The sequence below is a fragment of the Bombina bombina genome, chromosome 12 (genome assembly GCF_027579735.1).
Source record: "Bombina bombina isolate aBomBom1 chromosome 12, aBomBom1.pri, whole genome shotgun sequence".
Classification (NCBI taxonomy): Eukaryota; Metazoa; Chordata; class Amphibia; order Anura; family Bombinatoridae; genus Bombina; species Bombina bombina.
In genome coordinates, this window is record NC_069510.1 from 115681596 (window position 1) to 115709526 (window position 27931).

The 27931-nt window shown below is 38.2% G+C and overlaps 2 long non-coding RNA genes across 3 annotated transcripts in view; one reads left to right on the forward strand and one right to left on the reverse strand.

Moving 5' to 3' along the window:
- LOC128643025 (uncharacterized) overlaps positions 1–27931 on the forward strand; it is a 106469-nt gene that overhangs the window by 69825 nt on the left and 8713 nt on the right. The gene's annotated exons all lie outside the window — the stretch shown is intronic.
- On the reverse strand, positions 2668–20144 carry LOC128643024 (uncharacterized). Of its 2 annotated transcripts, XR_008399762.1 has the most exons (4): positions 20127–20144; positions 19954–20052; positions 16071–16175; positions 2668–5824 (listed from the first exon to the last, which is right to left on the reverse strand). It is a non-coding gene; the product is annotated as an uncharacterized LOC128643024 (long non-coding RNA). The 2 variants fall into 2 exon arrangements; XR_008399761.1 differs by lacking the exon at positions 20127–20144 and having other exon boundaries at positions 19954–20070.

Below are 27931 nucleotides of genomic sequence, written 5' to 3' on the forward strand. Positions count from 1 at the left end.
GAGCCAACACATTTTTGGTTCAGTACCCTGAACAGCACTTGTTTATTCGTGGGTGAATTTATCCGCCAATGAGCAAGAACAGCCCAGGTTGTTCACCAAAAATGGGCCGGCATCTAACCTTTAATTCTTGCTTTTTAAGCGATGTCTGGCGGACATGATACGCTACAACGTATCATGTCCGTCAGAATTTAATAAATTGACCCCAAAGTGTCAGACCCATTGCCAAATAAGTTTTGTTTAACAGGAAAGTGCTTGGATTGTTATTTTTTACTCCCATAGACTGAAATAGAACTGGTGTCGGCAGTCGGTATCACAAAGGCAGCGCATGGAATTACACACGCAGAATGGATATATTTTACTCCATTTTCAGCTGGCCACACATAGGCAGGTGCAGCAACCCTTGCGCACAGTAAAAAAACAGTGTAAGTCCCTGGAAGGCTTAACAAACACCTAACGCATGCGCACTCAACATACATTTCAGCCACACATATCAAACAGTTATTATTATTATTATTATCAGTTATTTGTAGAGCGCCAACAGATTCCGCAGCGCTATAAACAAATGCGGAGTACAACAAAACAATTATAGGGATCAAATGGGTAGAGGGCCCTGCCAAGAGTTGCAGTTTTGTAGTCAGCTCTTAAGAAGGTGATCTACAAACAGCTGGACTCTTAGGCTTACATGCTAAGGGGGTTCAGGGGATAGCAATGGAGGAGAGGAACTGGTTAGCGTAGGTTGTATGCATCCCTGAACAGTAGAGTCTTTAGGGAGCACTTGAAGCTTTTAAAACTAGAAGAGAGTCTTGTGAAGCGAGGCAGAGAGTTCCACAAGATGGGAGCCAGTCTGGAGAAGTCCTGTAAACGGGAGTGTGATGAGGTGACAAGAGAGGAGGAGAGTAGGAGATCATGAGCAGAGCGAAGGGGACGGGAGGGAGAGCATCTGGAGACAAGGTCTGAGATATAGGGGGGAGCAGTGCAGTTGAGGGCTTTGTATGTCAGAATGAAAATTTTGTGTTTTATCCTAGAGGCCAGAGGAAGCCAGTAAAGGGAATGGCAGAGAGGGGCAGCAGATGAAGAGCGACGTGTAAGGAAGATGAGTCTGGCTGAGGCTTTCATTATGGATTGTAAAGGAGCTAGGCAGCAGGTGGGGAGACCAGAGAGGACAGAGTTGCAGTAATCGAGGCGGGAAAGAATGAGAGACTGGATTAAAATCTTAGTTGTGTCTTGTGTAAGGAAGTGTCTAATTTTAAAGATGTTTTTAAGGTGGAAGCGGCAGGCTGTGCCAAGGACTGAATGTGAGGAGTGAAGGAAAGATCTGAGTCAAATGTGACCCCGAGACATCAGGCGTGCGGGGTAGGGGTAATGATGAGTTGTCGACAGTTATAGAGAGATTGGGGGTGGAGAGTTTAGAAGAAGGGGGGAAAATAAGGAGCTCAGTTTTGGAGAGATTTAGCTTGAGGTAGTGAGAGGACATCCAGTTAGAGATGGGAGAAAGACAGTTAGTGACACGGGTTAGCAAGGAAGGAGATAGGTCTGGTGCAGAGAAGTAGATTTGGGTGTCGTCGGCATACAAATGATATTGTAAACCGTGGGACTTTATTAGGGAACCTAGTGATGACGTGTAGATTGAGAAGAGAAGGGGACCGAGGACAGAGCCTTGCGGTACTCCGACAGAAAGTGGTGACGGGGCAGAGGAGACCCCCAGAGAAGGCTACACTAAACATACGGTTATACAAGTAGGAAGAGAGCCACAAGAGGGCTATGTCACAGATGCCGAAGGATTGGAGGGTTTGGAGCAAAAGAGGATGGTCACCAGTGTCAAAAGCTGCGGACAGATCAAGGAGGATAAGCAGAGAGAAGTGGCCTTTTGATTTTGCTGTAAGTAGGTCGTTGGTAACCTTAACAATTGCTGTCTCTGTGGAGTGATGGGGACGAAATCCAGATTGCAATGGGTCAAGGAGGGAGTTTATTGTAAGGAAATGGGATAAGCGTGCATAAGCTAGTTTTTCGAGAAGCTTTGATGCAAGAGGGAGGAGGGAAATAGGGCGGTAGTTGGATCGGGAGGTAGGATCAAGGGAAGGTTTTTTTGAGGATAGGTGTGACTAGTGCATGTTAAACCTTTCCTGGACACTTAATTAATCAAACCAGTATCCGCTCTCTGCAAGTGTGTCAAACCAATCACAAACAGCACAACCTCTCACCTGCAGCCTTAAAACACCTGACAGACAATGCACACCCTGATTACCCACCATGTTTCCCTTGCAGTCGGTTTGCGTTTCAGCTTATTCCTTTCTTTTGGTTTCGATTTTTACATGTGAATTTAACATGAAAAAAAATACTCTTTATTTTTAACTTACGCGCACAATATACTGACATAAATTACTGGCAATGCCAGAAATGTGTAGTTGCGCATATTTTTAAACTTTGGCCTACATATGCCAGTATATCATATGGTGGTGTGTGTTATGTGATTCACCCGATGTGCAAGGTGAACTTATGGGCGACGTGGGTTTCATCAGTTGCGCTGAAAACTACTCAACATATGTGATCGCGCCCCAAATAGGCAGTTTGTAGCATTTTGAAAACCTAAATTACAGATTTGCTTTTTGGCCTCTCACAAAACCAAGAATATTATACAAACAAATATAAAAAAAAAGACACCAATAATTGGTCAGACACTTATTTATTGATGACCTTGCCTACATACAAGGTTTTGGTATTTTTTTCTGTTTTGTTGACGTTGGCAAAACAGTTTTTCTTTATCAAGCAGTCTCTTCCCCCTATGGAGGAGGTTTGTGAGAGCGCTGTCATTCAACACTGCATCTGCTTCTTCCTACGTCTTCCACAACAGTAAGATCTAAAGCAATTTGGAGAAGTAGGATCCTTCTTCCATATGTATTTTACTCAGCTTTAACCCTTTTCCTACCTAGGAGAACTGCAATACATTGAAATGCATCTCAGACATCAATTGTTAAAAATACCATAAGACTTTTACAATAAAAGGGAGATGGTTAGAACATACCTTAATTATTGTAAATGAACATAACTGTCTCGGTAACAGCTGGCAAATTTATGTTTCATATACAATGTAATTCTCCTTAAAGGGACATTAAACACTAAATAAATGCTAGATAGAATTATGCATTCAAAGAAAAGAGAATAACTTATAGATGTAGTTTGTAAAGATTCATTAGCTGTTTAAGTATTGACAAAATAAGTGTAAAGCTTTAGTGTCTATAAAACAATGGGAGCTGCCATGTTGTAACTTAGGTTACTTTCTCTGCTGTGGCCAATTAGGGGCAGTTATAAATAGGTCACTAGAGTGTGCAGCCAATAGCTGTGTGGAATATTACAGTGTTCTGCACTTCCATTTCTAACAAGAACTAAAAAGCTCACAATTTCAGAATGGAATTACAGGAAAAGGGGACAAAGTAAATAATGAAAGTATATTGCAGACTGTTTTTATATATATGATTTAGCATTTTATATTACCATCTCAAAGTGTTTAATGTCCCTTTAAATTGTCTGGTCATTTATTGGTTTAGCACAAAAAAACATTCATTAGGAATGCGCATGCAGATCTTTCGTGAGCAACGGCTCATGCCCTTCGGATATTTTCGTAACCGGATTGATTCTTGTATAAGATCCCCACGATAAGATCTGGATTTCCAGTAAAGGCTGAACGTTGTAGTAAATTTATCTAATAATACTTTTGCTTTCCAAACCGGAGGAGTTTTTATGTAGTCATAAAATACAAAGGAGATCTATTTGAGAATGTCAAACTAATGCCATATATGAGATGAAAGTAATAGTATTTTTTCACCAGGTTGTATTGTTAACTGCGCTGATTTGTTTGATAATGATCAAGTGGTAGTTTCCTTTTCAATAGAAAAGCGTATGGGTACTTTTGTATAGGATGACCATATTGCCGCTTTAAAAAGGGACACATATGAAAAATACATATGTCAGGGTTCTTATACAAAACATTTCTTTAAACAGCTCTGAAAACAGCCCTGACATATGTATTTTTCATATGTGTCCCTTTTAAAAGCAGCAATATGGTCAGCCTACTTTTGTAGATACATTTTGTGATAAGTTTTCCAAGTGTTAAATGAACTACCCCATCTGTTTCTTTGAAATAAGGTAAAAGTGTAAAAATAATATTTTCTAGGTCATTAAAGGGACCGGAAACACCAAACTTTTCTTTCATGATTTGGATAGAACATACAATTTTAAACAACTTTCAACTTTTCTTCTATTATCAAATTTGCTTCATTCTCTTGTTATCATTTGCTGAAGGAACAGCATTGCACTACTGACAGGAAGCTGAAAAAAATCTAGTTAGCCAATCACATGACACAAATGTGTGCAGGCACCAATCAGCAGCAGCTCCCACTAGTGTAGGATATGTGCTTATTCATTTTCAATAAGGGAAAACAAGAGAACAAAAGCGCATTTAAAAATAGAAGTTAATTTAAAAGTGTCTTAAAATGATCTGCTCTATCTGAATCAGGCAAGTTTAATTTTTATTTTACTATCCCTTTAAAGCATTTTTATATACAAGTTCTCTTTTTTCACTATGTGTTAAAGTCCTGCAAATGAATTAAACAGATAAACTTGTTTACCCAGCATGCTTTCATGTTATTTTTTAAAAAGTACATGACTGCTGATTGGCAGATATGTACATATGCTGCATCTTGATTGGCCTACCAGCTGTGTTGTTCTTAGAAGTGGAGTTAAACACATATTTAAAGTCATTCACCCAGGGAGCAAGGCACAAATAGTTTAATTGGTGGTACATACATTAGACGTTCCTGGTTCACTGCCCATATCCTTCCATGAGTAGCAATTCATTGAACCTGGGTGCACAACTTTAAAGGGACATGAAACCAAAAATTGTTTTTGTTAATGATTCAGATAGAGCATAAATTTCCAATTTACTTCTATTATCAATTTTGCTTCATTCTCTTGCTATCCTTTCTCGAGGGAGCAGAAATGCACTTCTGGGAGCTAGCTGAATGCATCGGTTAACCAATAACAGACATATATGTCCAGCTACCAATCAGCAGCTAGCTCACAGTTCCTGAGCCTACCTAGGTATACCTGTCAACAAAGGATACCAAAAGAATTAAGCAAATTTCATAATAGAAGTAAATTTGAAAGTTGCTTAAAACTGTATGGTCTATCTGACTCACACAAGAAGAAAATTAGGTTTCATGTCCCTTTAACTATGTGTTTAAGCCCTTTGCACTGGATAAAAAGAGAATTTGTTCCACGATAGAATACATTTTTACATTTTTAGGTCCCTTTAAGTCATATATACCAACTCAATTTCACTTGGGGGGGTTAAATACTTAATGAATGTAAAACAACATAACCTCTGATGTTCTCCCACAAAAGTAATGCTTTAACAAGTCTAATAGGTTTGTGCATGCGAAGTGGTTGTTTTTTTGATAATTTCCCCACTGAGTAAATCTCCTACAGCTGTATTAGATAAAGGAAAAAGTGAGTGTATACACCAGGGCTCGACAAACCCAGGAGCCAGGAAGCCACTAACTCCTACAATTTTACCACTGGCTCCAAATTTTTGGGTTTATTCTCCATATATTGATATACAAATATCTTTGCCTGGCAGATTTGTCAACCCCTGGTATACACAATAATCTGAGCATGATGGGAAATGTACTTTGGAAGAAAGATGGCACTCCGTTTAATCCCAGGGCATTGCCTGGGGTAAACTACCCTCAGGATCGACAGGGGCGGGCTGGGACATCACCACTTGGTATTTTTTGCTTGAAGATCTCAGGCTCAGCTGGAATTCCATCTACAAGGACATATATCAGTTAACAAATATATATATATTAGTGAAAAACAATAAATAGTAAATTGGATGCGCAAAATGTTTATCGATTTCTTATAGATAAACAAGGTACTAAAATATAATATAGTATCAAGTGCTATTGTTGGAATACTAATGTGATATGTTTCTATACAATATAATGATATAAATATATATAAAAAAATATACAGCTACGTATATAGCTATAAATGTGGCGTGCTAGTGGTGACTATTCTACCAGATGTAGCTCTTTTTCTGATTGGTGAGTGTATCCACCAATGAGGTGTCGAGTACTGATACCAAAGCACTATGAATAAATATTTCTAAACCATATATTAAACAATAAATATTGGTATATACGATAAGAACGTTTAGTATCATCAACTAAAATAAGTGGTATATTATTCTGGATTTGTGGTAACTACTAAACAAGATACAGTGATATGTGTTGCAATATCAACGATAGTGCTCAATATGATACCAATAGTGCTCAAAATATTGACAAATAGCAAGTATCTCTAAAACAAAAATAAGTGACAATGCATCATCTTATAAAATACAAATCTAATGTAGTACTATGATGAATGTGCAAAGTTCATATAATAATATAAGTTCAAATGCACTATTCAGCAAAAGTGTGGATTTGACCCAAAGTTTCCAAAGGAATATTCCAAAAATAGTCGGCAGGCTGCTCCTTCCAAAATCTGTTGGTATTCAAATTCGTGCTCTGTAATATATCAAAAATAAGAAGAAGAAGGCACCACCATAGTGCATAATCAGTGTTTCAGATGTATGCCAGTGCACAATATCATGTACTTACAGGATTTAAGGCACTTGAGAAGTGTTACAAAGGCCTCCTGGACTCTTAAAGTCGTCCATACAACTTGCTTTGCAAGGCTGCGACTTGGTCATCTTTGCATACTTTTTCTAAATTTTACAAATTTTATACTTTTGCTTCAGCAGAGGCTTCTTTTGGGAGAAAGGTTCTTCAAGCAGTGGTGCCTTCTGTTTATATTAACTGTCTTGCATTGGTTCCCAACAGTAATTAAGATGATCTGTGGACTCACCGTGTCATAAGAAAGAAAACATAATTTATACTTACCTGATAAATTTATTTATTTCTTTCATGTAATTAGCAAGAGTCCATGAGCTAGTGACGTATGGGATATACATTCCTACCAGGAGGGGCAAAGTTTCCCAAACCTCAAAATGCCTATAAATACACCCCTCACCACACCCACAATTCAGTTTTACAAACTTTGCCTCCCGTGGAGGTGGTGAAGTAAGTTTGTGCTAGATTCTACGTTGATATGCGCTTCGCAGCAGGCTGGAGCCCGGTTTTCCTCTCAGTGTGCAGTGAATGTCAGAGGGATGTGAAGAGAGTATTGCCTATTTGAATTCAATGGTCTCCTTCTACGGGATCTATTTCATAGGTTCTCTGTTATTGGTCGTAGAGATTCATCTCTTACCTCCCTTTTCAGATCGACGATATACTCTTATGTACCATTACCTCTACTGATTCTCGTTTCAGTACTGGTTTGGCTATCTACTATATGTAGAGGAGTGTCCTGGGGTAAGTAAGTCTTATTTTTTGTGACACTCTAAGCTATGGTTGGGCACTTTATTTATAAAGTTCTAAATATATGTCTTTAAACTTATATTTGCCATGATTCAGGATGATCAATATTCCTTATTTCAGACAGTCAGTTTCATTATTTGGGATAATGCATATGAATAATAATTTTTTTCTTACCTTAAAAATTGTTTCAAATTACTTTTTTCCCTGTGGGCTGTTAGGCTCGCAGGGGCTGAAAATGCTTCAATTTATTGCGTCATTCTTGGCGCAGACTTTTTTGGCGCAAAAAATTCTGTTTGTCATTTCCAGCGTCAAACTTGAAGCCGGAAGTTGTTCATGTTTGCGTCATTTTTTTGACGTTTTGCGCCAAAAATGTCGGCGTCACCGGATGTGGCGTCATTCTTGGCTCCAAAAATTTTAAGGCGCCAATAATGTGGGCGTCTTTTTTGGCGCTAAAAAATGTGGGCCTCATTCTTGTCTCTTTTTTCACATTATTTCAGTCTCATTTTTCATTGCTTCTGGTTGCTAGAGGCTTGTTCATTGGCATTTTTTCCCATTCCTGAAACTGTAATTTAAGGAATTTGATAAATTTTGCTTTATATGTTGTTTTTTCTTTTACATATTGCAAGATGTCTCACATTGACCCTGGATCAGAATCTACTTCTGGAAAGACGCTGCTTGATGCTGGTTCTACCAAAGTTAAGTGCATTTGTTGTAAACTTGTGGTAACTGTTCCTCCGGCTGTAGTTTGTGATGAATGTCATGATAAGCTTGCTAATGCAGATAGTATTTCCATTAGTAATATACCATTACCTGTTGCTGTTCCTTCAACATCTAATACTCAGGATGTTCCTGTTAATATAAAAGAATTTGTTTCTAAATCTATTAGGAAGGCTATGTCTGTTATTCCTCCTTCCAGTAAACGTAAAAGGTCTTTTAAAACTTCTCATTTTTCAGATGAATTTTTAAATGACCGTCATCTTTCTGATTTGTCTGTTTCTGATGAGGATATTTCTGGTTCAGAGGATTCTGTCTCAGATATTGACACTGATAAATCTTCATATTTATTTAAAATGGAATTTATTCGCTCTTTACTTAACCCCTTAAGGACCAGCGACGTACCCTGTATGTCGCTGGCCTTTTTTTGGGACTTGATTGTTTTATAGCGCGGTCTGGCCACCAGCGTTGAGACTGCTCTATTTACACAAAGCCTGCTGGAGGGAGGGCATTAATGGCGTGTTTTTGCTAGACTTTGGCTATTATGTCCTGAAAAAACCCTTAACGACCAGTGACATACAGGGTACATTGTGGTCATTAAGGGGTTAAAGAAGTTTTAATCGCATTAGAGATGGAGGATTCTAGTCCTCTTGATACTAAATCTACTAAGCGTTTAAATTCGGTTTTTAAACCTCCTATAGTTATTCCAGAAGTTTTTCCTGTTCCTGATGCTATTTCTGAAGTCATTTCTAGGTAATGGAATAATCTGGGTACTTCATTTACTCCTTCTCAAAGGTTTAAGAAATTGTATCCTGTGCCATCTGACAGATTAGAGTTTTGGGACAAAATCCCTAAAGTTGATGGGGCTATCTCTACTCTTGCTAAACGTACTACTATTCCTACAGCAGATAGTACTTCCTTTAAGGATCCTTTAGATAGGAAGATTGAATCCTTTCTAAGGAAAGCTTATTTATGTTCAGGTAATCTTCTTAGGCCTGCTATTTCTTTGGCTGATGTTGCTGCCGCTTCCACTTTTTGGTTGGAGGCTTTAGCACAACAAGTATCAGACCATAATGCTCATAGCATTGTTAAACTTCTTCAACATGCTAATAACTTTATTTGTGATGCCATCTTTGATATCATTAGAGTTGATGTCAGGTATATGTCTTTAGCTATTTTAGCTAGAAGAGCTTTATGGCTTAAGGACAAAAAATCTAAAGGTAAATATAGGGCTGCTAATCGTTTTCGTTCCTTTCGTCAGAATAAGGAACAGAAGCCTGACCCTTCCCCTAAAGGAACGGTTTCTGTTTGGAAACCTTCTCCAATCTGGAATAAATCCAAGCCTTTTAGAAAGTCAAAACCAGCTCCCAAGTCCACATGAAGGTGCGGCCCTCATTCCAGCACAGCTGGTAGGGGGCAGGTTACGTTTTTTCAAAGACATTTGGATCAATTCGATTCACAGTCTTTGGATTCAGAGCATTGTTTCACAAGGGTACAGAATAGGTTTCAAGGTAAGGCCGCCTGCAAAGAGATTTTTTCTCTCTCGCATTCCAATAAATCCAGTGAAGGCTCAGGCATTTCTGAAATGTGTTTCAGATCTCGAGTTGGCTGGAGTAATTGTGCCAGTTCCAGTTCTGGAGCAGTGTCTGGGGTTTTACTCAAATCTATTCATTGTACCAAAGAAGGAGAATTCCTTCAGACCAGTTCTGGATTTAAAGATATTGAATCGTTATGTAAGGATACCAACATTCAAAATGGTAACTATAAGGACTATTCTGCCTTTTGTTCAGCAAGGGCATTATATGTCCACAATAGATTTACAGGATGCATATCTTCATATTCCGATTCATCCAGATCACTTTCAGTTTCTGAGATTCTCTTTTCTAGACAAGCATTACCAGTTTGTGGCCCTTCCGTTTGGCCTAGCAACAGCTCCAAGGATCTTTTCAAAGGTTCTCGGTGCCCTTCTCTCTGTAATCAGAGAACAGGGTATTGCGGTATTTCCTTATTTGGACGATATCTTGGTACTTGCTCAGTCTTCACATTCTGCAGAATCTCATACGAATCAACTTGTGTCGTTTCTTCAAAGACATGGTTGGAGGATAAATTTACCAAAGAGTTCTTTGATTCCTCAGACAAAGGTAACCTTTTTGGGTTTTCAAATAGATTCAGTGTCCATGACCTTGTCTCTAACAGAAAAGAGACGTCTGAAATTGGTTTCAGCCTGTCGAAACCTTCAGTCTCAATCATTCCCTTCGGTAGCTTTATGCATGGAAATTCTAGGTCTCATGACTGCTGCATCGGACACGATCCCCTTTGCTCATTTTCACATGCGACCTCTTCAGCTTTGTATGCTGAACCAATGGTGCAGGGATTATACAAAGATATCACAATTAATATCCTTAAATCCCAATGTACGACACTCTCTGACGTGGTGGATAGATCACCATCATTTAGTCCAAGGGGCTTCTTTTGTTCGTCTAACCTGGACTGTGATCTCAACAGATGTGAGTCTTTCAGGTTGGGGAGCTGTATGGGGATCTCTGACAGCGCAGGGGGTTTGGGAATCTCAGGAGGCGAGATTACCAATCAACATTTTGGAACTCCGTGCGATTTTCAGAGCTCTTCAGTTCTGGTCTCTTCTGAAGAGAGAATCGTTTATTTGTTTTCAGACAGACAATGTCACAACCGTGGCATATGTCAATCATCAGGGTGGGACTCACAGTCCTCAGGCTATGAAAGAAGTATCTCGGATACTTGTATGGGCGGAATCCAGCTCCTGTCTAATCTCTGCGGTTCACATCCCAGGTGTAGACAATTGGGAAGCGGATTATCTCAGTCGCCAGACGTTACATCCGGGCAAATGGTCCCTTCACCCAGAGGTATTTCTTCAGATTGTTCAAATCTGGGGACTTCCAGAAATAGATCTGATGGCCTCTCATCTAAACAAGAAACTTCCCAGGTATCTGTCCAGATCCAGGGATCCTCAGGCGGAGGCAGTGGACGCATTGTCGCTTCCTTGGAATTATCATCCTGCCTATATCTTTCCGCCTCTAGTTCTTCTTCCAAAAGTGATTTCCAAAATTCTAATGGAACGTTCGTTTGTACTGCTGGTGGCTCCAGCATGGCCTCACAGGTTTTGGTATGCGGATCTCATTCGGATGTCCAGTTGCCAACCTTGGACCTTCTATCTCAAGGCCCTTTTTTCCATCAGGATCTCAAATCATTAAATTTGAAGGTATGGAAATTGAACGCTTGATTCTTAGTCATAGAGGTTTCTCTGACTCAGTAATTAATACTATGTTACAGGCTCATAAATCTGTGTCTAGGAGGATTTATTATCGAGTCTGGAAGACTTACATTTCTTGGTGTTCTTCTCATAAATTCTCCTGGCATTCTTTTAGAATTCCTAGAATTTTACAGTTTCTTCAGGATGGTTTGGATAAAGGTTTGTCTGCAAGTTCCTTGAAAGGACAAATCTCTGCTCTTTCTGTTCTTTTTCACAGAAAGATTGCTAATCTTCCTGATATTCATTGTTTTGTACAGGCTTTGGTTCGTATCAAACCTGTCATTAAATCAATCTCTCCTCCTTGGAGTCTTAATTTGGTTCTGAGGGCTTTTCAAGCCCCTCCGTTTGAACCTATGCATTCTCTGGACATTAAATTACTTTCTTGGAAAGTTCTGTTCCTTTTGGCCATCTCTTCTGCTAGAAGAGTTTCTGAGTTATCTGCTCTTTCTTGTGAATCTCCTTTTCTGATTTTTCATCAGGATAAGGCAGTGTTGCGGACTTCATTTAAATTTTTACCTAAGGTTGTGAATTCTAACAACATTAGTAGAGAAATTGTTGTTCTTTCTTTGTGTCCTTATCCTACGAATTCTAAGGAGAGATCTTTACATTCTTTGGATGTAGTAAGAGCTTTGAAATATTATGTTGAAGCTACTAAAGATTTTAGAAAGACTTCTAGTCTATTTGTTATCTTTTCTGGGTCCAGAAGAGGTCAGAAGGCCTCCGCCATTTCTTTGGCGTCTTGGTTAAATCTTTGATTCATCATGCTTATGTGGAGTCGGGTAAATCCCTGCCTCAAAGAATTACGGCTCATTCTACTAGGTCAGTTTCTACTTCCTGGGCGTTTAGGAATGAAGCTTCTGTTGATCAGATTTGCAAAGCAGCAACTTGGTCTTCTTTGCATACTTTTACTAAATTCTACCATTTTGATGTGTTTTCTTCTTCTGAAGCAGTTTTTGGTAGAAAAGTACTTCAGGCAGCTGTTTCAGTTTGATTCTTCTGCTTATAATTTCAGTTTTTATTAAAACTTTTGTTTTGGGTTGTGGATTATTATTTTTCAGCGGAATTGGCTGTCTTTATTTTATCCCTCCCTCTCTAGTGACTCTTGCGTGGAAGTTCCACATCTTGGGTATTTATTATCCCATACGTCACTAGCTCATGGACTCTTGCTAATTACATGAAAGAAAACATAATTTATGTAAGAACTTACCTGATAAATTCATTTCTTTCATATTAGCAAGAGTCCATGAGGCCCACCCCTTTTTTTGTGGTGGTTATGATTTTTTTGTATAAAGCACAATTATTCCAATTCCTTATTTTGATGCTTTCGCTCCTTTTTTATCACCCCATTTCTTGGCTATTCGTTAAACTGAATTGTGGGTGTGGTGAGGGGTGTATTTATAGGCATTTTGAGGTTTGGGAAACTTTGCCCCTCCTGGTAGGAATGTATATCCCATACGTCACTAGCTCATGGACTCTTGCTAATATGAAAGAAATGAATTTATCAGGTAAGTTCTTACATAAATTATGTTTTCTTGACACAGTGAGTCCACGGCCCGCCCTGTTTTTCAGACAGTTTGCTTTTCTATAAACTTCAGGCACCTCTGCACCTTAGATAACTTCCTTTCTCCTTTCCCTTTGGTCGAATGACTGGGGATCGTGGGTAGGGGGAGTAGTATTTAACAGCTTTTGCTGTGGTGCTCTTTGCCTCCTCCTGCTGGTCAGGAGTGATATTCCCAACAGTAATTAACATAATCCGTGGACTCACCGTGTCAAGAAATAAATAAAATTATCAGGTAAGAATAAATTATGTTTTTTCTATACATGCTTAATCTGAGTGTTATGAATAAGAGTGAGCCATTTAGTCATAGACACCCTATTTTGCCTGTTACATCATCATATTGCTTCATTTATGGCAGGATGCGGTAGCTAAGAGGATATTATGTAATTTTAACAAATTACAATATATGGTAGCTATGAGGATGAGGATATGATGTAATTTTAACGGTTAACAATATGAGGATATCTTAGATTCCTAGAGTAGTAACATGTATTTGAATCTACGATCTGTCTGAGCAATAATTGTTGTTAGCAACAAGTAAGGAGTTTATCTGAATAAGCATGTATACGAGTATGTATTGTATGGACTGTGTTTTCTAAAGATAAACATATCATCATTTTCTAAAGATAAAGATTTTACCATTTGTGGGATGTTTAGATGAGCTAGGGATACATAATTATTTGGTTTGTATACATCTTGTGCAAAGGTTTCTGTATCTGAGAATTAACATGGGAATACCTTATACTGAAGGGGGTGGGTGTGTTATGTTTCTGTGTTTCCTAATGGAACACGGAATCTCCACCAGCCCATAGAAATCTTCCAATAGAATTTAGAGAGGGGTGTGATAGAAATTATTGAACCCGATTGGAGAGAAGTACACCAATTGGATGATTAGGCAATGTTAGACTGTTTTGGATAACACGCATGGGAGACCTTCGCGCAGGTGTATGAAGATTTTTAGGACACCGAAAAGAGTATTTTAAGCCGTGGGAATTTTAATCATTTATGTACACCTGATGAAACGGTCATGCTAGATCGGGAAACGTGTTTTTAAGATTAAAGTCTTTTTAATATATCAGACTATTTCCACAAGCATTTATCAAATTCAAATTTGAATTTACTTCATCTATTCCGATCACCACATTTTTTTTAAATATGATTGTGGAGGCTCTAGGAGAGCTGGGATCATTGTATATCGGCAACTCCACGTATTTTAGAATAATACAAAACAATCCAGATCCAGAAGGATCCTTCCTGCATCCGGTGTTGGGCAGTCGATCAGAGACATAAGCTGTCTGGAGGATACGGGGAAAGTTGTCTGGACGACTTTAAGAGTCCAGGAGGCCTTTGTAGCACTTCTCAAGTGCCTTAAATCCTGTAAGTACATGATATTGTGCGCTGGCATACATCTGAAACACTGATTGTGCACTATGGTGGCACCGCCTTCTTCTTTTTGATATATATATATATATATATATATATATAAATATTACATTGCAAAATGTTCATCAGAGCATCAATTATTAAACAACAATCTTGGTCAAGAGTTTTGTACTATAGTATAGTCCTGATGTTTTATTGCGGGCTTGGTCTGGTTACTAGGTCACTTATTGTCAATGGGCCAAACTCATAAAGCCCAAGCCTGTGATTGTAAACTTTAATCAATTACTGCCCAGTATATAAAATTAATCTTAAAAACAGGGGCACTTTAATTCATTACAATTTTTAAAGACACTGCATTTTTAAAATATTTACTATTGAGTGATGGTAAACAGACCACCGGTTCCTCCGCCCGCATCTCAAACTTTATTTAGCAGATCAATGACGAATTCGGCTTCCTCCAATCGTTGCGTGCCCCACGAGCTGGATGCCAGATGGGGCATACAATGATTGGAGGAAGCCAGATTCGTGATTGATCTGCTGAATAAAGTATGAGATGCGGGTGGAGGAACCGGTGGTCTGTTTACCATCACTCAGTGGTAAATATATTAAAATTGAGGCGTCTTTAAAAAATTTAATGAATTAAAGTGCCCTGGTTTTTTAAGATTACTTTTATATACTGGGCAGTAATTGAGTAATGTTTACAATTACTTTAAAGGGACAACTTAATAATTTGAACAGCTCTTCTAAATGATTGTGAGTTGCGTATTGTAAGAGACTTGCCTGTCCAGAATTCAATAAAAATTCCATTGAAAAGAAAGCAGTTTGTGTGTAGGTGTTTACTGTTTCTCAGCTGATCAGCAAAATTATAATGAAACACATTTTTTTTCCTTTTATGATTCATATAGAGCATGTGACTTTAAACTGCGTAATTTACTTCTATTATCACATTTTCTTTGTTCTTTTGGTATCTTTTGTTGAAAAGCACCAATATTGGCAGCCATTTATTAAGAATGTGAGAGAAGGTGGGGAAAAGGGCATTGGGTTGGTGGTGGGTTCTTGATTTATTTTTTTTGTAAGGCAACACGCAAATCTAAAAATCTCCTGCCAATGTCCGTCCTTCTCACCATTTCACCTCGCTATTTTAAAACGTACAAGTTGGCCTTAATCTCACTTTTTATGCGTCAAATTAAAATAAAAACATTTACATATGAAAATATAGGCAGTGGGCTCCATTTATAATGCAGCTACTTAAAGGGACACTAAACCCAAATTTGTCCTCTCATGATTCAGATTCAAAGCAGCAATTTTAAGCAACTTTCTAATTCACTCCTATTATCAATGTTTCTTTGTTCTCTTGCTATCTTTATTTAAAAAGCAGGAATGTAAAGCTTGGGAGCTGGCTCATTTTAGGTTGAGAACCCTGGATAGGGCTTGCTTATTGGCATCTACATTTGGCTAACTAATAAGCAAGCATAACCCAGGTTCTGAACCAAAAATGGGCTGGCTCCTAAGCTTTACATTCCTGCTTTTTAAATAAAGATAGCAAGAGAGCGAAGAAAAATTAATAATAGGAGTAAATTAGAAAGTTGCCTAAAATTGCATGTTCTGTCTGAATTATTAATGTCCCTTTAATAACTGATATGTACTGTGTAGGTATAAAAATAATGTTACCGTCCCTTTAAATAATTTCTGCTCCCCGGGTACTCACTTGGTCTCTGCTTTAGATCTGCAGTACAGGCGATGGGCGCAGGTGCTTCCTCCTCCTCTGCTTTTCTGCACAGACCTCCGATCTTTTCTGCAACATAGCTGCAGGCTAAACAGAACATACTACTTGTTAGCCACGCATTGCACGTTATATGCTCATTATATGCGCAGTCCTTGCTCCTTACAAATCATAAACAATATCCAAGACTCACTAAAATTCATTTAAAGGGACACTGAACCCAATTTTTTTCTATCGTGATTCAGATAGAGCATGAAATTTTAAGCAACTTTCTCATTTACTCCAATTATCAATTTTTCTTTGTTCTCTTGATATCTTTATTTGAAAAAGAAGGCATCTAAGCTTTTTTTATTAGTTCAGACCTCTGGACAACACTTTTTTATTGGTGGATGAATGTATCCACCAATCAGCAAGAACAACCCAGGTTGTTCACCAAAAATGGGCCGGCATCTAAATTTACATTCTTGAATTTCAAATAAAGATACCAAGAGAATGAGGAAAATTTGATAATAGGAGTAAATTAGAAAGTTGCTTATAATATCAAAAATTGGGTTCAGTGTCCCTTTAAGAAACAAACATGTTGCTTTAAAGGGACACTAAACCCCAATTTTTTCTCTCATGATTCAAATAGAGCAGCAATTTTAAGCAACTTTCTAATTTACTCCTAGGGGCATATTTATCAAAGTGTGAGTGCAATACCGCCCCCTGCAGAGCAGGGGGTGTCAATCAACCCGATCGTATTCGATCTGGTTTATTTCTATCCGCGCCCTCAGATCAGGCGAACAAGTTATGGAGCGGCGGTCTTTAGAGCTTGATAATTCGGCCCCCTATTATCAATTTTCTTCGTTCTCTTAGTATATTTATTTGAAAAAGCAAAAATGTAAGCTTAGGAGCCGGCCCATTTTTGGTTCAGCACCAGGGTAGCGCTTGCTGATTGGTGGCTACATAGATATAGTTAGCCAGAGCCCCAGTGCACTATTAGGAACTACATAGTGATAGGTGGCTGCACACACATATATAGAGTATACACTGTTGTAAACAACTTTCTAATTTACTTCTATGATCAAATTTGCTTTGTTTGCTGAAGGAGCGGCAATACATATGCACCTGATGAAACGGTCATCTAAGACTGAGAAACGTTGTGTTGTTAAATAAAGTCATTTTAACTTTTATAAGACTTTGTTTCCACGAACTTAATTTAAACAATACCAATATTGTATACATATTCTTAGTACGCCTTGGAAACTTTTGATACACAGTGTGCTATAAGCACCCGTACAACTGTGTAATCCAGCCTACCGGGTTAGGCCACCTCCAACACAGGATAAGAGGCTGCAAAAGTTAAGACCAGACCTGCGACCTGTGGTCCTGTTGGGAGAGTAACACAGCCGGTATCTAAACTGATATCCAAAAGAGGGGATCGACCTCTGCGAGAGTGTGAGTCAGCTGGACGACTCTAAAAGGTTCCAGAAGGCGTTTGTGACACTTCTCAAGTGTCGGGGAGCTTGTAAGTACCAGCTATACTTGCACATTTTGGGCTTGTTTGTTCCACTGATCGTGCACTATGGTAGCGCCTTCTTTTTTATTCTACATTTCTGCAGATTCCTTCCTTTTGGGACACCAACAAAAGTTTTGAAGAAGTTGCTAGCCACCTCTTTCCGTGAATTGAGAGTACACCTTTCTGATTGACATTCTGTTCTATTGGGGAATACCCATACACCAGTACCAGCTAAGTTACTGAGTATTTTGGTTCAATTTTTGGGACTTTATGTTACCTCTGACATTTACCATTATTATTTGTCTATGTTTATTATGTGTGACTAACACCTTTGCGAATAATTTCAAACACTGTCATTCATAATTGTTCTGCTGGCGCACTGTTCTCTTTTTTAAATATTGCGGCAATACACTACCTACAGTCACCAATCACCAGCTTGCTCCCTGTATCAAATCGCTGCACCTGAGCCTACCTAGGTATGCTTTTCAACAAAGGATATCAAGAGAACAACGCAAATTGTATAATAGAAGTACATTGGAAAGTAATTTAAAATGGTATGCTCTGTCTATCCATATCATGAAAGGAACATTTTGGGTTTTGTGTCCCTTTAATTTAAAGTGAAACAAACAGGAAGTGTTTGATTTGCATAGGACTATTGCTTACTGGCTAACAGGGACCGCTCCCACTGAAAAAAAAAAAAAAAAGTTTCTATATTTAGCACAGGAACATCTATTTTTAGATGGAACACAGAATCTTTGTTTTTTGAGGATTACGTACCTTTAAACCAGGGGTGTCCAAACTTTGCTCTCCAGAGGTTTTGGAACTACATTTCCCATGATGCTCAGCTAGATAAAATGCTGGCTGAGCATCATCGGAAATGTAGTTCCAAAACCTCTGGAGAGCAAAGTTTGGACACCCCTGCTTTAAACCAAAGATTTTTTATTTATTTTTTACGGAAATTTGAACAGAAGTGTAGGAAAAAAAGAAAATATTTATAATCAGGAATCAAAGGTTTCGTATCTGATAAGGTGATACGTTGTAAACGCATAAAGAGCTTAACTCCTCAGGTACCCAGGATTTAAAGGGACATTGCAGTCATTTTGTTTTGTATTTTTTCTTTAAATCTTGTGTTTCTGTTCTGAATAAATCAGTTTTCTTGCACATCCCCACCAGTAAATCAGATGCCATCCAGTGAGCATTAGTAATACCAAGCCAATACCGACAATTCCCGCAGGATACGGGGCAGCTGGGAGCTATGATATTGTGCCTCACATTTTGTTTTGTTACAGGGACATCTTTGCAAATAAAAGAAATTCAGAATTAGTTTTTGTGTCCCTTTATCTGATTGGGTGTGATATGATGTCAGATGTGGGCATATAAAGCAGACAGGGGCTGCAGGCAATGAGGTCAGATCTGGTCTCATGAATGTCGGGAGCTGCAGGGCTGTGGCGCCTGGTCTGAGAGCTGATAATGACCCCCTCAAGCCTTTTCTCCCAAACATCCACTGGCTGCTGCATATTTTTATTTTTTAGAGGGCAACTGGCAACCCTATTAACCCTTTGACATCAAAGATTTCTACAATGTTTTCAGTTATTCTAGAAAGAATGTTAGTTTCAGAATTGTAAATAAAGTTTACTTAAAGGGGCATTTTAGTGCAATAATACGAAGCTCAAATTCCTACAAAGAGGTTAAACACTCATATTCGCAACTACTGCAACTCCCAGGCTGAAAACAGCTGGTGATTGGCAAGTAGCTAGGGATCAGCAGTTCTCTGCGGCTCCCAAGCAGGACTTTAACTATATGTTTAACCCCATTATGGAAGTTAAACACATAGATATGGAGCGTTTTAGTATAATTATGACCTATTGTGAAGAATTAGAGCATTAACTTTTTGTTTTAGGATGTCCCTTTATGAGGAGTAAATGTCTTAGCAAGTTCTGCTAAAACATAAAACTAGAACTAGAGCTGAATTTCATAAAATGGCCAGAATTAACTGCTTTTGTGTAAAAAATGGTGCTTGTGCCACGCTCCCTAGACTGGCCATGAAGCAAATTCTGTAACCAGGGCTTTCAAAATGCTGCAAATTTAATTTGCAGCATGTACAGAATCTGCTTTTTGTCCTCTATAGAGGGACAAGCACATTTTATTTTACACACAAAGCAGAAGGTGTTAAATAAGTTGAGTGACCATATTGCCCCTTTAAAAAGGGACACATATGAAAAATACATATGTCAGGGCTGTTTAAAGAAATGTTTTGTAAGAACCCTGACATATGTATTTTTCATATGTGTCCCCTTTTAAAGCAGCAATATGGTCACCCTATAAATAAGGGTCTTTAACAATAAGAATATAAATAAAGCCATCACTTACCTTTAATTATTAATCACACCATGGTGTCTAAACTTCTCTAATAATCAGCTCCGGCTTCAGTGTATAAGGGCTGGTCGCACCTGACAATTTGTCTGTCATCTGTCACAAGCACAAGAGATAAATATCAAGTGTCTGTGGGAGGAGCTGAAGATAACATAGAGCAATGTGCTTACCTGAAACGGTAACCAGGAAAGACGCACTATTTACTGTGCAGACTCATGGGAAAAATGTTACATATTCTGCATATTTTGCACACTCATCATGAGATGTATTCTGAAAACATCACAGTAAAAGTTCATGCAAGTGAACAGACAAGAAGAGGTTAAAGAGATAGTGAGATGTAACATAATACGTAAAGTAATAGGGAAACGTGATATACACAGTATTTCCTCAGGGGTGTCCAATCTTTTAAAATAATCAGCCACACTGAAATTGCCCCCCGCCCCCACTCATATATACACAAACATACAAAGATTTATACATACATACACAGACTCTCACACACACAGACAGACCCAGTCAAAACACACAGACACAGACTCTCACACACAGAGACAGAAATAGCCAGTCAAAACACACAGACAGACTCACTCAAACACACATACAAAGACACACAGACTTACTCAAACACATACAGACAACACATACAGACTGATAAACTCAAACACTCACACAGACAGACTCACTCAAACACACATACAAAGACACACAGACTTACTCAAACACATACAGACAACACATACAGACTGATAAACTCAACACTCACACAGACAGACTCACTCAAACACACATACAAAGACACACAGACTTACTCAAACACATACAGACAACACATACAGACAACACATACAGACTGATAAACTCAAACACTCACACAGACAGACTCACTCAAACACACATACAGACACACAGACTTACTCATACACATACAGACAACACATATGTCATACAGACTGATTAACTCAAACACTCACACAGACAGACTCACTCAAACACACATACAAAGACACACAGACTTACTCAAACACATACAGACAACACATACAGACTGATAAACTCAAACACTCACACAGACAGACTCACTCAAACACACATACAAAGACACACAGACTTACTCAAACACATACAGACAACACATACAGACAACACATACAGACTGATAAACTCAAACACTCACACAGACAGACTCACTCAAACACACATACAAAGACACACAGACTTACTCAAACACATACAGACAACACATACAGACTGATAAACTCAAACACTCACACAGACAGACTCACTCAAACACACATACAAAGACACACAGACTTACTCAAACACATACAGACAACACATACATACTGATAAACTCAAACACTCACACAGACAGACTCATTCAAACACACACACAACAATGAAAAGACAGCTTGATATAGATGCACAATAGTAGATATCATTTCATTCTCCTACCAAGCACTACCTAGTATGCAGTACCACCAGGGGCATAACTAGACCTCATTGGGTCACAAGAGATATTTTGGGGCAGGGTCCCCAATCCTTATTGCACACACAGACAGACATACATTATGGCTATAAATCCTTTGTTTCTGTCGCTTTTCGATTACAAACTCATGACACAGATAAAGATTTTGTGTTGCTTTTGGAAGGTAACATTTTTGGTTAATAACAGAAGAAGCATTTTGGGTTTGTGATTGCTACAAAAAAATGCACTGACAATACCGTCCACAGATCAGAAATTGTTATCAGCTTAACACAGGAGCAAAACATTTCTTTTTAAAATTGTGCTTTATTGTGCACAGAAAACAAGTTCAGTGACGTTACGGCGATCTCACCCCTTCATCAGACATACATGCATACAGGAATTGAAATTTCCACTAAAGGGGTAAGAAATTGCAGCGAACGAGAACAAAATTGAACTTTTTCCTATCTTTAACATTAAGTTGACTAGTAACTTTTTTCCTTTGGGCTAATAACTTTTAACCCCTGACTATTAAACTATAGTTATATTTTTTCACTTGTGTATGTATGTGTAAATATAGTTTATATATATATATATATATATATATATATATATATATATATATATTACTATTTTAAATAATAAATAACTTACAGAACACTATGCTAGTTCCCACTTGCTTAATCTTTAAATCAATTGTATAACTTTCTTTTTTTTCCCTTTCGGTGATTTCCAAATGCCTGAGGATGTTGTGAAAGTCCTGAGAAAGGTGACAGAGTTTTATTTTAAGCAGGTTACGATTAAGATCTTATGCAACTTGTTATAAGAGGTATCTTTTTTGTTTTATATATAGCAACTCTATTTTAGTGACTTGATCAAACTGAAAGCACTGATATTTAATGACTGGTTGCTATATATGAGTCACTAAATAATAGTGATCAGCTGCCAAGGAACTTCTCACCCTCTGCTATAACCAATTAACCCTAACTGGTACCTGAATACATTTAAAACTAATTGCTGACACAGCTTCTGATCTTGCCAGTAAATCTACCCCATAGTAACAATACCCAATGGGGTCGATTTATCAAGCAGCTCGCCTCTGACGGGGTGAATTCCACTGCCGGAAATCAGCATTACATACGAGCGCTATTTTGCACTCGCGTGCAATCCTTCCCGCCCACAGCGTGATTGGCAATGCACGGGCAGGGGCTGTCAATCTCTCCAGTCGGACGATACCGGGGAAATTGAAATTCGCCACTTAAGAGGTGGCAAAAGGTTAGGGAAGCAGCGTTCTGATGATTGCTGCTTGTTTAATACGGACTGTAGGTTTTCTTGTGAGAACATGCAGCCGTAGTGGGGCAAAGGGTTTGATAAATCGACCCCAATATCTATACTCTCCCATCTATTCAATTCCCTCCCCATTGCAATTGGCCAACACCAAACCCTTCTGCTACAAAAACCACCCCAAATACATATATATATATATATATATATATATATATATATATGGGCTCTCAGAAGGCAAATGTATAGGGGTAAGGATCTTCTAGGATGAAGGGCTGTGGATCAAATTTGAAAAGCAATATCAAAGAAATTGGAGGATTGGAAAAATAGCTGGTATCTACAGTTTAACATCACAGAGGGCAACATTTTGCATTTAGGAAATAAATATCTAAAGGTTAATTACAGACTCAATGACACTTTACTGACTTAAAAAAAGAGGAACTGGACTTGGGAATTATTATTATTTCAGAGGATTTGAAATTAGGTAAACAATGTAGCAGCAAGTAAAGCTGTTATAATGCTTGTATTGATAGTTGTATCTACAGCAGGAATAATTAGGTTCTTAGGTACTACTTTACAAATCACTACAGATATAAATAAACTGGAATCTGTTCAAATGAGGGCTGCTAAATGGTAAATGGTCTAAAAAAAACTTACAAAGAAAGACTGAATGACCTAAATATGTATAGCATATAGAAGAGAAGAGAGGGAGACAATGTGATAGACATATATACAGGGGCATAATAAAGTTGAGTCGGAAAGTATTTCCCACAAAAAGAGCAACACCAGAACAAGGGGTCAGGATATCATGTTGAAGGTTCAGGAGGCATTTACAAAAGCATTTCTTTACAGAAAAGGGGGTAAGGACAAGCACTGCAGGGACTTTAATAATGCATTGGATAAGCATAAGGCTATCCAATGTACTAATTAATGCCAGGGATAAGCATAAGGCTATCCTACGTACTAATTAATGTCTGGGATAAGCATAAGGCTATCCTACATACTAATTAATGCCTGGGATAAGCATACGACTATCCTGTGTACTAATTAATGACTGGGATAAGCATACGGCTATCATACGTACTAATTAATGCTTGAGATAAGCATAATGCTATCCTACATACTAATTAATGCCTGGTATAAGCATAAGGTTATCCTACCAACTAATTAATGCCTGGTATAAGCATAAGACTATCCTACCAACTAATTAATGCCTGGTATAAGCATAAGACTATCCTACCAACTAATTAATGCCTGGTATAAGCATAAGGTTATCCTACCAACTAATTAATGCCTGAGATAAGCAAAATGCTATCCTACATACTTATTAATGCCTGGGATAAGAATACGGCTATCCTACATACTAATTAATGCCTGGGATAAGCAAAATGCTATCCTACATATTAATTAATGCCTGGGATAAGCATATGGCTATCATATGTACTAATCAGTGCCTGAGGTAAGCATAAGGCTATCCTACATACTAATTAATGCCTGGAATGAGCATAAGACTATCCTACCAACTAATTAATGCCTGGCCTGTGATAAGCATAAGGCTATCCTACATACTAATTAATGCCTGGGATAAGCATAAGGCTATCCTACCAACTAATTAATGCCTGAGATAAACATAATGCTATCCTATATACTAATTAATGCCTAGCATAAGCATAAGGCTATCCTATGTACTAATTAATGCCTGAGATAAGCATAAGGCTATCCTACGTACTAGTAACCACTAATCACGTGAGATTTATTGGCCAATCATTATCAGCCAATTAGCTCTCTGCTTTGTAAGTTACTGTAATAGTATAAAAATGCATGTATATGAAAATGTGTTAGTCTTGCGTTACTGTTTTTTTGTGCTGGGACACTGTTGCAACAGTGTAATAAAGATTACCTCTCCTGAGGTGAGCCCTTGTTTGATAAATATCTGGTCTGGACCTCTTTATTACTGCACCTGAGACGAGCTCACTCATGACAGTAACTTGGCGACTCTGGTGGGACATGCTTCAAGTCGACCTTTCCGTGCCTCCCTGGCTGGGAACCAACATCTGTGCGCATCCATCTGATTCAGGTCTATAGCTTACCTGTGGGAGGTTTTGTCTTGTTGGCCAGGGAGTCCCGGGGGGCGATAAGGGAGTACGTCCTGAGGAACAGACCACAAACAACGGACACAATCTACCCCTTGGACCAGTCTGTGAGTGTCTTCTTGTCTTTTGTGTTCATGTACGTGTAATATATGTTGTGGGTCTTTTACCCTGTTGTTGTTTTATATACTGGATCACTATTAAATTCAGTGGGACATCTGTCTGGCAGTTAAACACCATTAGGGTGCCAGCCCACTATAAAATAAAGTTTCAGGTGGTAGGGATTTTACAGAGGCAGAAATAGTGATCCAATACATATTGTGACTTGAGACTATAGTGCTAATCTCTCCCGCTAAGCAGGGACGTTGAGGTAGTGTCTGTCCGGTAACTGCAGGGACTTGATTAGGGATTAAAGTGAGGTGTGGATTTTGAGGAGTTAAAGTGCCCCTGTTTTTGGTCTAATTTTTGTAGACTGGGCACTTTGTCATCAAAATTCACATTTACTTTAAGGAACAGGGATATAATAATGGGATCCCGGTTGTCTAAAGTAGACAAAGACTCTCCCCTTGCTAAAGTATATGCACATTAGGGAAAACTCAGTACTGCTTGGTTATAAAAAAAATAGAATTTATACTTTGTGCACAGAGCTCTGAGTTTCCTATACTCTCAGCCTTGATCCTGAATTAAGGTGGACGAGATTTGGGTCCTTTGAGCTCCCTAAATTAATTGCCCTCCGCAATCTTCTGGTTGATATATGCCCTGACCAGATAGACTACTATTATCTGTTTGAGAATAGTAGGGTTGCGGACATCAAAACCCAAATGAAAATGTGTTTTCTGTATTACTAAAAGTTTGATGTATGTTAACATTGATTTAGAATAAATGCTGGGAGTGAAATATTTGAGGTATGTGAGATGATATGAATTTTTGTGTACAATCGCTGCAAAAGAAAGCTGGCTTTGATGTCTGATGCAGGCTAGAGCTGTGTGTGTGTATCAGGGATTCTTAGCTAACAAATTTGATGACGTAATGATTTGCTTGTTATTGCTGTAACTTGGTTTTAAAGTCATATGTATGTTCTTAATTTTGTGCGCCAATATTAGCATTTTTTTTTTAGTTTTAAGTGACATTTGTTTTATGTATGGGCTGATAAGAGATTTAATGTGTTTCCATCTGTTTGAGGCATATAAAATATATGCAAGTGAAGTAACTAAGGACTTTGAAAGTGCGATGGTGTGTGTGATTTTTGTCACGCTCTAGTAAATATGAGAGTTTTTCTGGTATATGATGGGTTAAGTATGTTGTATTTGCAAGAAAAGATAAAAAAAAAAAAGGTGTCTTGTTTGCCAATGGAGTTCTGCTTCTTTGCTGTATTATGGACTGTGTTTCATTAGATGTATCTAAAGTATTTGGGTCTGTTTCTTTTGCAATAAATATTTAAGTATATGCAGGTTGTGATGCAGTGGGGAGGTGGAGTTTTGATGGTAAATAAAACAATAAGGTTGAATATGTAATATACATGATAAATGGTCAGCCCTTATGGGGACAGTACACTGTAAAATTGTTTTTATATTAATGTATTTTCAATGACTTGTTATGCAAGCTGCATAGTATAAAATATAGGAGAAATTGCATTTGCAAGTTTATTTGTATATATATATATGAAGTAGCTGGTTTTATGCTTTCAAAACACAGTTGATTGCAATGGGTTGAATTTTAGATAATAAGAATATCTCATTGTGTTATATTTGTCTGTAAAATCGGAGCTCAGTGCTTAGACAGAGCAATGGAAAATTGTCATTTCATTACTTAAAGGACCAGTTCACTCATGGGAAAGGGGTTCATGAGTAGCAATAACACTGGATTAACAAGAAAAGAAGATAATACATAAAATGTAGTAGTTTGTAAAATATATTATTTCTTTCATGTAATTAGCAAGAGTCCATGAGCTAGTGACGTATGGGATATACATTCCTACCAGGAGGGGCAAAGTTTCCCAAACCTTAAAATGCCTATAAATACACCCCTCACCACACCCACAATTCAGTTTTACAAACTTTGCCTCCCGTGGAGGTGGTAAAGTAAGTTTGTGCTAGATTCTACGTTGATATGCGCTTCGCAACAGGTTGAAGCCCGGTTTTCCTCTCAGAGTGCAGCGAATGTCAGAGGGATATGAGAGAGTATTGCCTATTTGAAATCAATGGTCTACCTCTAGGGGATCTTTTTCATAGGTTCTCTGTTATCGGTCTTAGAGATTTCTTCTCCTACCTCCCTTTTCAGATCGACGATATACTCTTATATACCATTACCTCTACTGATTCTCGTTTCAGTACTGGTTTGGCTATCTACTACATGTAGATGAGTGTCCTGGGGTAAGTAAGTCTTATTTTTTTGTGACACTCTAAGCTATGGTTGAGCACTTTATATGTAAAGTTCTAAATATATGTCTATAAACTTATATTTGCCTTGATTCAGGATAATCAGTATTCCTTTACAATACAGACTGTCAGTTTCATTATTGGGATAATGCATTTCAATTATTTTTTCTTACCTTGAAATTTTTATTTGACCAATTTTTTCCTGCGTGCTGTTAGGCTCGCGGGGGCAGAAAATGTTTCTTTTTATTGCGTCATTCTTGGCGCTGACTTTTTTGGCACAAAAATTTGTCTCTTCCGGCGCCGTAGTTGACGCCGGAAGTTGTATTCTGTCTAGCGTCTTTTTTGACGCATGCGTATTCAGACATTTTTTGGTGCCAAAAAATGTGGGCGTCGTTTTCGTCGTCAGAGGATGTGGCGTCATTTTTGGCGCCAAAAATATGGGCGTTGTATTTGGCGCCAATAATGTGGGCGTCATACTTGGCGCCAAAAATGTGGGCGTCTTTTTTGTCTCACTTTTTTCCTCACATTATTTAAACCTCTCTTTTTCATTGCTTCTGGTTTCTAGAAGCTTATTATTTTGCATTCTTTCCCATTCCTGAAACTGCCTTTTAAGGAATTTGATAATTTTGCTTTATATGTTGTTTTTTCTATTACATATTGCAAGATGTCTCATCCTGACCCTGGATCAGAATCCACTAGTGGAAAGACGCTGCCTGATGCTGGTTCTACCAAAGTTAAGTGCATATGTTGTAAACTTGTGG